Source organism: Oncorhynchus keta, unplaced genomic scaffold (assembly GCF_023373465.1).
Source record: "Oncorhynchus keta strain PuntledgeMale-10-30-2019 unplaced genomic scaffold, Oket_V2 Un_contig_3937_pilon_pilon, whole genome shotgun sequence".
Lineage (NCBI taxonomy): Eukaryota > Metazoa > Chordata > Actinopteri > Salmoniformes > Salmonidae > Oncorhynchus > Oncorhynchus keta.
In genome coordinates, this window is record NW_026287514.1 from 252 (window position 1) to 12,502 (window position 12,251).

General features: G+C 42.6%; 1 long non-coding RNA gene across 1 annotated transcript; it reads left to right on the forward strand.

The window, feature by feature from the left end:
* The first annotated feature begins 797 nt into the window (after positions 1 to 797).
* Positions 798 to 8,497, forward strand: LOC127924302 (uncharacterized). The gene is made up of 3 exons (XR_008117597.1): positions 798 to 828; positions 3,511 to 3,599; positions 8,455 to 8,497. It is a non-coding gene; the product is annotated as an uncharacterized LOC127924302 (long non-coding RNA).
* The last annotated feature ends 3,754 nt before the right edge of the window (positions 8,498 to 12,251 follow it).

Here is a 12,251-nt window from a genome sequence, read left to right on the forward strand (position 1 = left end):
ACCCTGTCTTCTCTCTAGGGCAGGAGTCTCTCAGTGTTAACCCTCTGCATCTCTCTCCAGGGTGAGGTCTAGTCTAGGTAGGTCTCTCAGTGTCTCCAGGTGAGGTCTATCTCTCTAGTCATGGCTCCTCAGTGTTAACCCCATGTATCTTCAGTGAGGTCTGTCTCTTCAGGTCAGGGTCTCTCAGTGTTAACCCTCTGTATCTCTCTCTCCAGGTGAGGTCTATCTCTCCTGGGTCAGGGGCTCTCAGTGTTGTTCCTCTGTATTCTCTCCAGGTGAGGTCCTCAGCCAGGTCTTCAGTGTTAACCTCTGTCCAGAGGTCTATCTTCAGTCAGGGGTAACACCTCTGTATCTCTCTCAGGGTGAGGTCTATCTCTCTAAGTCAGGTCTTCAGTATTAACCCTCTGTATCTCTCCAGGGTGAGTGTCTATCTTCTAAGTCAGGGTCTCTCATGCTAACCTCTGTATCTTCTCTCCAGTAGCTCCATCTCTAGGTCAGGTCTCTCAGTGTTAACCCTCTGTATCTTCTCCAGGGTGAGGTCTATCTCTAGGTCAGGTCTCTCTGGAGTCCAGGGTCTCTCAGTGTTAACCCATAATCTCTCTCCAGGGTGAGGTCTATCTCTCTAGGTCAGGGTCTCTCAGCAGCACCCTCTGTATTCTCTCCAGGGTAAGGTCTATCTCTAGGAAGTCAGGGTCAGGGTCCTATAGCTGAGAAGATGATTCTGAAGCTCTGGAAGAGCGGTAACTGGATCTTCCTCCAGAACTGTCACCTGGCTGTGTCATGGATGTTAGCCATGGGAGGAACTTATCAAGACCTTCACTGAGCCGGGTCAGAACCCCTACACACCCTACACACACGCTACATATAGACACCCTACACACACACGCCATATAGACACCCTACATACACATACTTTATCACTAACAGAACTACAAACACAACACCACACACCTTACACACAATAATATCACTTTACAGACACTCTACACACACACTACCTACAGACACCCTACACACACACACTACATACACACACCTCACACATACCACACTACCTACAGACACCCCACACACACACTACCTACAGACACCCTCACACACACACTACATACACACACCCTACACACACACACACACTGACTCACCAGACACCCTACACACACTACATACACACACCCTACACACACACACTACCAACAGACACCCTACACACACACTACATACACACTACACACACTACATATAGGACACCTTGCCACTACACACACTACATATAGACACACCCTACACACACACACTAAATACAGACACCCTACATATAGACCCCTACACACACACTACATATAGACACACCCTACACACACACTCTACACACACACACACTACATATAGACACCCTACACACACCCCTACACTCACACACTACCTACAGACACACCCTTGCCACACACACTACATACACACACCCTACATACAGACACCCTAAACACACACACACACCACTACATATAGACACCCCACATACAGACACCCTAAACACACACACACCCTACATACAGACACTCCAAACACACACACACCCTACATACAGACACCCTAAACACACACACTCTACATACAGACACCCTAAACACACACCCTACATACAGACACCCTAAACCTACACACACACACCCTACATATAGACACACACACACACCCTACATACAGACACCCTAAACACACACACACCCTAAATATAGACACCCTAAACACACACACACACACTACATATAGACACACCCTACATACAGACACCCTAAACACACACACACACCCTACACACAGACACCTAAACACACACACTACATATAGACACCTAAACACACACACACACCCCTACACACACACACCCTACACACACACCCTACATACACACACCCTACATACAGACACCCTACACACACACACCCTACATACAGACGCCCTAAACACACACACCCCCTACATACAGACGCCTAAACACACACACACACACCCTACATATAGACGCCGTACATACAGACACCCTAAACACACACACACACCCTACATATAGACACCCTACATACAGACACCCTAAACACACACACACCCTACATACAGACACCCTAAACACACACACACACTACATATAGACACACCCTACATACAGACACCCTAAAACACACACACACACCCTACACACAGACACCCTAAACACACACACCCTACATATAGACACCCTAAAACACACACACACACCCCCTACACACACACACCCTACACACACACCCTACATACACACACCCTACATACAGACACCCTACACACACACCCTACATACAGACGCCCTAAACACACACACCCCCCTACACAGACGCCCTAAACACACACACACACACCCTACATATAGACGCGACATACAGACACCCTAAACACACACACACACCCTACATACAGACACCCTAAACACACACACACCCTACATACAGACACCCTAAACAAAACACCCTACATACAGACACCCTAAAGACACACACACCCTACATACAGACACCTAAACAAACACACCTACATACAGACACCCTAAACACACACACACACACACCCTACATACAGACACCCTAAACACACACACACACACCCTCACATACAGACACCCTAAACACACACACCCTACATATAGACACCCTACATACAGACACCCTAAACACACACACACCCTACATACAGACACCCTAAACACACACACACACCCTACATATAGACACCCTACATACAGACACCCTAAACACACACACCCTACATATAGACACCCTACATACAGACACCCTAAACACACACACACCCTACATACAGACACCCTAAACACACACACACACCCTACATATAGACACCCTACATACAGACACCCTAAACACACACACACCCTACATACAGACACCCTAAACACACACACACACCCTACATATAGACACCCTACACACACACACCCTACACACACACACACACACACCCTACATATAGACACCCTACACACACACACCCTACACACACACGCACCATTTATATTGACCATATTCCTACAGTATATGACATCCGAGGTCATATAGGTAGGATGTAGGATTTGTTCTTAACTGAATTGCCTAGTTAAATAAAAGGTAAAATAAAAACAAAGTAGATGTCCTAACCGACTTGCCAAAACTCTAGTTTGTTTACAAGAAATGTGTGGAGTGGTTGAAAAAAATAGTTTTAATGACTCCAACCTAAGTGATGTAAACTTCAACTGTATGTACCTGGGTATCAGGTGGTGTGAGGTGTTGCTGTGTGGTTAGGTCAGGACACAGGATGAATGGGGATTTGAATGGCTCTCACACACACACCCTGCACCTGCGGCTGTCCTGTGCTGCTGGACCTCTCTACGACACGCTATGGACTGGACTGACCCTATGTGTGTGTGTGTGCTGTGTTTATGTCTACTGACTCATTCTGTCACCTCCTCCCTGTTAGACACGGTGATCCATGAGAACTTCAGGTTGTTCCTGAGCTCCATGCCCACCAAGGTGTTCCCTGTCACCGTCCTCCAGAACTCTGTCAAGGTAACGCTCACCTTTACACACAGGCAATAGATTCTACAACTCAAACTTAGGTTCTACTACTCCGTTTTAGATTCTGGAACTCAGTCTTAGATGATGAAACTCAGTCTTAGGTTCTAGAATCTCAGTCTTTGGTTCTAGAATCTCAGTCTTAGGTTCTACAATCTCAGACTTAGTTCTACAACTCAGTCTTAGGTTCTAGAGCATAATCTCGGGTTGTCTAAATTGAAACAGTATTGGATTCTCAAGGCTCTGTTGAGTTATTTATGGATCCTCAGCAATTCCGTTATTTCCTGTTTGCGTCTTTGGACAGATTGTCCTCTCAACCTTAGCCACTCCTCTCAACCTTAGCCACTCCTCTCAACCTTAGCCACTCCTCTCAACCTTAGCCACTCCTCTCAACCTTAGCTACCCTCTCTCAACCTTAGCTACTCCTCTCAACCTTAGCTACTCCTTCAACCTAGTTTACTTTTCAATCCTTTAGTTCTTCATCAACCTTAGTTACTTCTTCAACATTAGCTACTCCTCTCAATTTAGCCATCTACTTTTTCAACCTTCTCTCTCAAATTTAGTTACTCCTCTCAACCTTACTTTTCAATTTAGTTACTTTTCAATTTAGCCACTTTTCAATTTAGTTACTTTCTCAACCTTAGCCACTCCTCTCACTCCCTTAGCCACTTTTTCAACCTTAGCCACTCTTTTCAATTTAGCTACTTTTCAATTTAGCTACCTTCTCAACCTTAGCATTTTTCTCAACCTTAGCCACTCTTTCTCAACCTAGCTACCCCTTAGCCACTTCTCAACCTTAGCTACTTTTCTCAACCTTAGCCACTTTTTCAATTTAGCCACTCCTCTCAATTTAGTTACTTTCTCAACCTTAGCCACTTTTTCAACCTTAGCCACCTCTCAACCTTAGCTACTCCTTCAACTTTAGTTACTTTTTCAACCTTAGCCACTCCTTTCAACCTTAGCTACTCCTTTCAACCTTAGTTACTCTTTTTCTCAATCCTTAGCCACTCCTTCTCAACCTTAGCCACTCTTCTCAACCTTAGCTTACTTTTCAACCTTAGTTACTCCTCTCAATTTAACCACTTTTCAACCCTCGCCACTTTTCTCAATTTAGTTACGCTTTTTCAATTTAGTTATTTTTCAACCTTAGCCACTTTTCAATTTAGCCACTTTTTCAAATTTAGTTTACTTTTCAATTTAGTATTTTTCAATTTAGCCACTCTTTCAATTTTAGCCATTCCTCTCTAATTTAGCCACTTAATTTCAGCCTTAGTTTTTCTTCCTCAATTCTGCATTTTTCAATTTAGCCTTTTCAACCTTAGCCACTTTTTCAACCTTAGCCATTTTTCAATTTTAGTATTTTCTCAATTTAGTATTTTTCAATTTAGTACTTTTTCAATTTAGTTATATTTTTTCAATTTAGCCACTTTTTCAATTTAGTTACTCTTTCAATTTAGCCACTACTTTTCAATTTAGCCATTTTTCAACCTTAGTTCCTCCTTTCAATTTAGCCACTTTTTCAATTTAGTTACTTTTTCAATTTAGTTACTTTTCAATTTAGTTACTTTTCAGCCTTAGTTACTTTTTCAATTTAGCCACTCTTTTCAACCTTAGCCACTCCTTTCAATTTAGCCACTCTTCTCAATTTTTAGTTACTTTTCAATTTAGTTACTTTCTCAACCTTAGTTACTCCTCTCAATTTAGTTACCTTTCAATTTTAGTTACTTTTCTCAACCTTAGCCACTCCTTCAGCCTTAGCCATTTTTCAACCTTAGCCACTTTTCAATTTAGCCACTCCTTTCAATTTTAGTTACTTTTTCAACCTTAGCCACTCCTTTCAATTTAGTTACTCCTTTCAACCTTAGTTACTTTTCAACCTTAGTTACTTTTCTCAACCTTAGTTACTTTTTCAGCCTTAGCTACTTCTTCAATTTTAGTTACTCTTCAAGCCTTAGTTACTCTTCTCCAGCCTTAGCACTTTTCAACCTTAGCCACTCCTTTCAATTTAGCCTTTTTCAATTTAGTTCCTTCTTTTAGCCACTTTTCAATTTAGCCACTTTTCTCAATTTAGCCATTTTTTTCAACCATGCATTTTTCAACCCTCGCCATTTTTTCTCAATTTAGCCACTTTTCTCAATTTAGCCACTTTTTCAATTTAGTTCTTTTCAACCTTAGTTACTTTTCAACCTTAGTTACTCCTTTCAACCTTAGCTACTCCTTCACCTTAGCTTACCTCTCAACCTTAGCTACTCTTCAACCTTAGCTACTCCTCTCAACCTTAGTTACCTTCAACCTTAGCCACTCCCCTCTCAACCTTAGCACCTTCAATTTAGTTACTCTTTTTCAATTTTAGTTACTCCTCTCCAATTTAGCCACTTTTCAACCTCTGCTCATTTTTTCCAACCTTAGCCACTTTTTCAATTTAGCCACTTTTTCAATTTAGTTACTTTTTCTCAACCTTAGCCACTTTCTCAATTTAGCCCTTTTTCAACCTTAGCCACTTTTCTCAATTTAGCCATTTTTCAATTTAGCCACTTTTCTCAATTTTCGCATTTTCAATTTAGCCACTTTTCTCAGCCTTAGTTACCTTTTCTCAATTTAGCCATTTTTCAACCTTAGCACTCTTTCAGCCTTAGCCTCTTTTTCAATTTAGCCACTTTTCAATTCTTAGTTACTTTCTTCTCCAGCCTTAGCCACTTTCTCAACCTTAGCCACTTTTTTCAATTTAGCCACTTTTCAACCCTGCGCCACTTTTTCAACCTTAGCCATTTTTCTCAATTTAGTTACTTTTCAATTTAGCCACTTTTCAACCTTAGCCACTCCTCTTTTCAATTTAGCCACTTTCTCAATTTAGCATTTTTCAATTTAGCCCACTTTTTCAATTTAGTTACTCCTTTCAATCCTTAGTTACTTTACTCTCAACCTTAGCTACTCCTCTCAACCTTAGCTACCTTCAACCTTAGCCTACCTTCAACCTTAGCCACTCCTCTCCAACCCTTAGTTACTCCTCTAACCTTAGCCACTCCTTTCAATTTAGTTACTTTTCAATTTAGCCACTCCTTTCAATTTTAGTTATTTTTCAACCTTAGCCACTTTTCTCAACCTTAGTTACTCCTTTCAATTTTAGTTACTCTCAACCTTAGTTACTTTTCAACCTTAATACTCTTCTCAATTTAGTTACTCCTTTTCAATTTAGCCACTCTTTTTCAATTTAGTTACTTTTCTAAATTTAGCCACTCTTTTCAATTTTAGTTACTTCCTTTTTCAGCCTTAGTTATCTCTTCTCAGCCTTAGTTACTCTTCTCAGCCTTAGTTACTCCTTTCAATTTAGTTACTCCTTTCAATTCTAGCCACTTTTCAACCTTAGTACTTTTTTTCAATTTAGCCACTCCTCTCAACCTTAGTTACTTTTCAATTTAGCCACTCCTCTCCCAATTTAGCCACTTTTTCAGCCTTAGTTACTTTTCAATTTAGCCATTTTTCAATTTAGCCACTTTTTCAACCTTAACCATTTTTCTCAAATTTAGCCACTCCTCTCCCAAATTTAGCTACTCCTTTCAACCTTAGTTACTCCTTTCAACCTTAGCTACTTTCTCAATTTTAGTTACTCTTCTTCAACCTTAGTACTCCTTCAACCTTAGCCACTCTTTCAATCCTTAGTTACTCCTCTAACTCTTAGCCACTCCTTTCAATTTAGCCACTTTTCTCCAACCTTAGCCACTCCTTTCAACCTTAGCCACTCTTCTCAACCTTAGTTACTTTTCAACCTTAGCCACTCTTTTCAATTTAGTTACTCTTCTCAATTTTAGTTACTTTTCACCTCTAGTTACTTTTTTCAGCCTTAGCCACTTTTCTAAATTTTAGCCACTTTTCAATTTAGCCATTTTTCAGCCCTAGTTACTTTTCAGCCTTAGCCACTTTTCCAACCTTAGTTACTTTTCAACCTTAGCCACTTTTCTCAATTTAGTTACTTTTCAACCTTAGCCACTCTTCTCAATTTAGGCCACTTTTCAACCTTAGCCACTCTTCTCAATTTTAGTTACTCCTTCAGCCTTAGTTACTTTTCAACCTTAGCCACTTTTTCAGCCTTAGTTACTTTTTCAATTTAGTTACTCTTTTCAATTTAGCCACTCCTCTCAGCCTTAGTTACTCCTTTCAACCTTAGTTACTCCTCTCAACCTTAGTTACTCCTTCAACCTTAGCTACTCTCTCAACCTTAGCCACTCCTCTCAACCTCCTAGTTACCTCTCAACCTTAGCTACTCCTCTCAACCTTAGCCACTCTTTCAACCTTAGCCACTCCTCTAAACCTTAGCCACTCCTCTCAACCTTAGCCACTTTCTCAACCTTAGCCACTCCTCTCAACCTTAGCCATTTCTTCTCAACCTTAGCTTACTCCTCTCAACCTTAGCACTCCTTTCAACCTTAGTTTCCTTTCAACCTTAGCCACTCAATTTAGTTACTCTTTCAACCTTAGCCACTCCTCTAAACCTTAGCCACTCCTCTCAACCTTCGCCACTTCTCAACCTTAGCCACCCGGACAGTGTTTCATATCCTCACAGGGCCTTCTCTAACCATGAGAGTGTGGTCCTGTCACACATGGCTTACACACACATGTAGGGCCATCGCTCTTTATAGGCACATACACACGTGTGCGCTCACACACACCTAACCCATGTGATTGAGCGGGTGCATATCTATGTCTGGAATTATCTGATTGGTTACCCTTTTATTTCCACATCTGTGTCTGTGGACGTGTGTGTGTTTCTTTGTTTGTTTGTTTGTTTTTGTGTGTGTGTGTGTGTGTGTGTGTGTGTGTGTGTGTGTGGACGTGTGTGGACGTGGGCCAGGTGACCAACGAGCCTCCTAAGGGTCTACGTGCCAACGTGCGCCCGGGCGTTCACTGAGATCACCAACAACTTCTTTGAGGAGCACATCCTGGGACGCCAGTGGAGGAAGATCATCTTTGAGTCTGCTTCTTCCATGCCATCATACAGGTCAGAACACACACCTCCTACTGTATTCATTATGTCAGAACACACACCTCCTACTGTATTCATTATGTCAGAACACACACCTCCTACTGTATTCATTATGTCAGAACACACACCTCCTACTGTATTCATTATGTCAGAACACACACCTCCTACTGTATTCATTATGTCAGAACACACACCTCCTACTGTATTCATTATGTCAGAACACACACCTCCTACTGTATTCATTATGTTGTGAACACACACCTCCTACTGTATTCATTATGTCAGACACACACCTCCTACTGTATTCATTATGTCAGAACACACACCTCCTACTGTATTCGTTGTGTCAGCACACACACCTCCTACTGTATTAATTATGTCAGAACACACACCTCCTACTGTATTCATTATGTCAGAACACACACCTCCTACTGTATTCATTATGTCAGAACACACACCTCCTACTGTATTCATTATGTCAGAACACACACCTCCTACTGTATTCATTATGTCAGAACACACACCTCCTACTGTATTCATTATGTCAGAGCACACACCTCCTACTGTATTCATTATGTCAGAACACACACCTCCTACTGTATTCATTGTCTTTGTAACTGATGTTGAAATTGACAGTAGAATAAAACAGTGAGTGTGTGTTGCAGGGAGAGGAAGAAGTTTGGTCCTCTGGGTGGGAAACATCCGTTATGAGTTCAACGACAGCGACAGAGAGTGTGCCCTGCTCAACCAGAACCTCTACTGTCAGACTGGTCACATACCCTGGGATGCTCTCATCTACATCACTGGTAGGGACTGTGTGTGTATCGGCCGCCCTGCCTGTCTCCCTGCCTGTCTGTCTCCACTCCTGCCTGTCCCCCTGCCTGTCTGTCTCCTCTTGCCTGTCTCCTCCTTGCCTGTCTCCTGCATGTCTCCTTCCCGCCTCCCTGTCTGCCTGTTTCCCTGCCGGGTCCTCCATTATTCACATTACTGCTGACCACTGTGAGGTTCTGAGAGGTTTAGTAGCAGGGAAGACCCTGAGGTTCTGGGAGGTTTAGTAGCAGGGAAGACCCTGAGGTTCTGGGAGGTTTAGTAGCAGGGAAGACCCTGAGGTTCTGGGAGGTTTAGTGTGGAAGACCCTGAGGTTCTGGGAGGTTTAGTAGCAGGGGAAGACCCTGAGGGGTTCTGGGAGGTTTAGTAGCAGGGAAGACCCTGGGAGGTTCTGGGAGGTTTAGTAGCAGGGAAGACTCCTGCGGTTCTGGGAGGTTTAGTAGCAGGGAAGACCCTGAGGTTCTGGAGTTTAGTAGCAGGAAGACCCCAGTTCTGGGAGGTTTAGTAGCAGGGAAGACCTGAGGTTCTGGGAGGTTTAGTAGCAGGGGAAGACCCTGAGGTTCTGGGAGTTTAGTAGCAGAGGAAGACCCTGAGGTTCAGGGAGGTTTAGTAGCAGGAAGACCCTGAGGTTCTGGGAGGTTTAGTAGCAGGGAAGACCGGTTCTGGGAGGTTTAGTGGGGAAGACCCTGAGGTTCTGGGAGGTTTAGTAGCAGGGAAGACATGAGGTTCTGGGAGGTTTAGTAGGGGAAGACCCTGAGGTTCTGGGAGGTTTAGTAGCAGGGAAGACCCTGAGGTTCTGGGAGGTTTAGTAGCAGGGAAGACCCTGAGGTTCTGGGAGGTTTAGTAGCAGGGAAGACCCTGAGGTTCTGGGAGGTTTAGTAGCAGGAAGACCCTGAGGTTCTGGGAGGTTTAGTAGCAGGTATTGTTGTGAATTGTTACTACTGTTACTACTGTACTTTTGTAGCTAGGAACACAAGCATTTCGCTACACCTGCAATGGATTTGATTTGAGAATGATGTTTGACAAGGAGGTGTCCACATACACTATATTACTACACTATATTACTACACTATATTACTACACTTCATTGCTACACTTCATTACAAAAGTATCTCTAAACTGACATGTTTTTCCCCTTTTTCAAATTTGACCTTCTAATAATGATTATACATCATGTAAAATATAATTGTGTGATTACACGCTCCTGAGGCCAGATTTGATTTCATGACTGATGTCTTCCATTCTTCCGTTTTTTCTCAGGCTTTGTAATGTTTGTTTAATTCCATTTGAAAATCATTGGGTGTTTAACCTACAGCATGATATAGTTTTAAACATCTGAATCAGTGTTCCTCTCTCACTTAGTGTAATAACTGAAGAAGGGTTCCCTGTTCTGCATTCTAAAGTTTAGAACCTCTATTAGAACCTTCCATTTTATGCAGACCCTCTGTTCCCACCTCCCTCTGTCTGTAATAGGAATGATTCCAAATGTGCATGTGTTTTCCACAGCAGGTTCATGTGAAGTGGGTCGTGTTCATTAGGGGAAATGAGGTAAAACAACATGAGCATTTCTTCTGGGTAGCCCCTCCCAGGTTTCTGTCCATGTTCTTCCTTTCAGTACCTAATGACTCCCCCCACCCTCCACCCTCTCCTCTCCCCCAGAGATAACCTACAGGAGGCAGGGTGACTGATGCCTGGGACCAGCGCTGTCTCCGCACCATCCTCAAACGGTTCTTCTCTCCTGTCACCCCTGGACCCAGGTACACCTTCTCCACCTCAGGTGAAGACCACTGTGTGTGTGTGTGCGTGCAAATTTGTGTGTACAATTTTGTGTGTACAAATGTTGCTGAATCTGAGAAACGGAAAGGTGTGTCCTGTTAAACAAATGTCTGTGTGTTCAGTGAGATCTAAGCACTGTTGGTATTCTGTCTGTGTGTGTTCAGTGAGATCTAACTGTTGGTATTCTGGCTGTGTGTGTTCAGTGAGATCTAACTGTTGGTATTCTGTCTGTGTGTTCAGTGAGATCTGGCAGTATTCTGTCTGTGTGTGTTCAGTGAGGATCTAACTGTTATTCTGTCTGTGTGTGTTCAGTGAGATCTAACTTGTTGGTATTCTGTCTGTGTGTTCAGTGAGATCTAACTGTTGGTATTCTGTCTGTGGTGTTCAGTGAGATCTAACTGTTGGTATTCTGTCTGTGTGTGTTCAGTGAGATCTAACTGTTGGTATTCTGTCTGTGTGTGTTCAGTGAGATCTAACTGTTGGTATTCTGTCTGTGTGTGTTCAGTGAGATCTAACTGTTGGTATTCTGTCTGTGTGTGTTCATTGAGATCTAACTGTTGGTATTCTGTCTGTGTGTGTTCAGTGAGATCTAACTGTTGGTATTCTGTCTGTGTGTGTTCAGTGAGATCTAACTGTTGGTATTCTGTCTGTGTGTGTTCAGTGAGATCTAACTGTTGGTATTCTGTCTGTGTGTGTTCAGTGAGATCTAACTGTTCGTATTCTGTCTGTGTGTGTTCAGTGAGATCTAACTGTTGGTATTCTGTCTGTGTGTGTTCAGTGAGATCTAACTGTTGGTATTCTGTCTGTGTGTGTTCAGTGAGATCTAACTGTTGGTATTCTGTCTGTGTGTGTTCAGTGAGATCTAACTGTTGGTATTCTGTCTGTGTGTGTTCAGTGAGATCTAACTGTTGGTATCCTGTCTGTGTGTGTTCAGTGAGATCTAACTGTTGGTATTCTGTCTGTGTGTGTTCAGTGAGATCTAACTGTTGGTATTCTGTCTGTGTGTGTTCAGTGAGATCTAACTGTTGGTATTCTGTCTGTGTGTGTTCAGTGAGATCTAA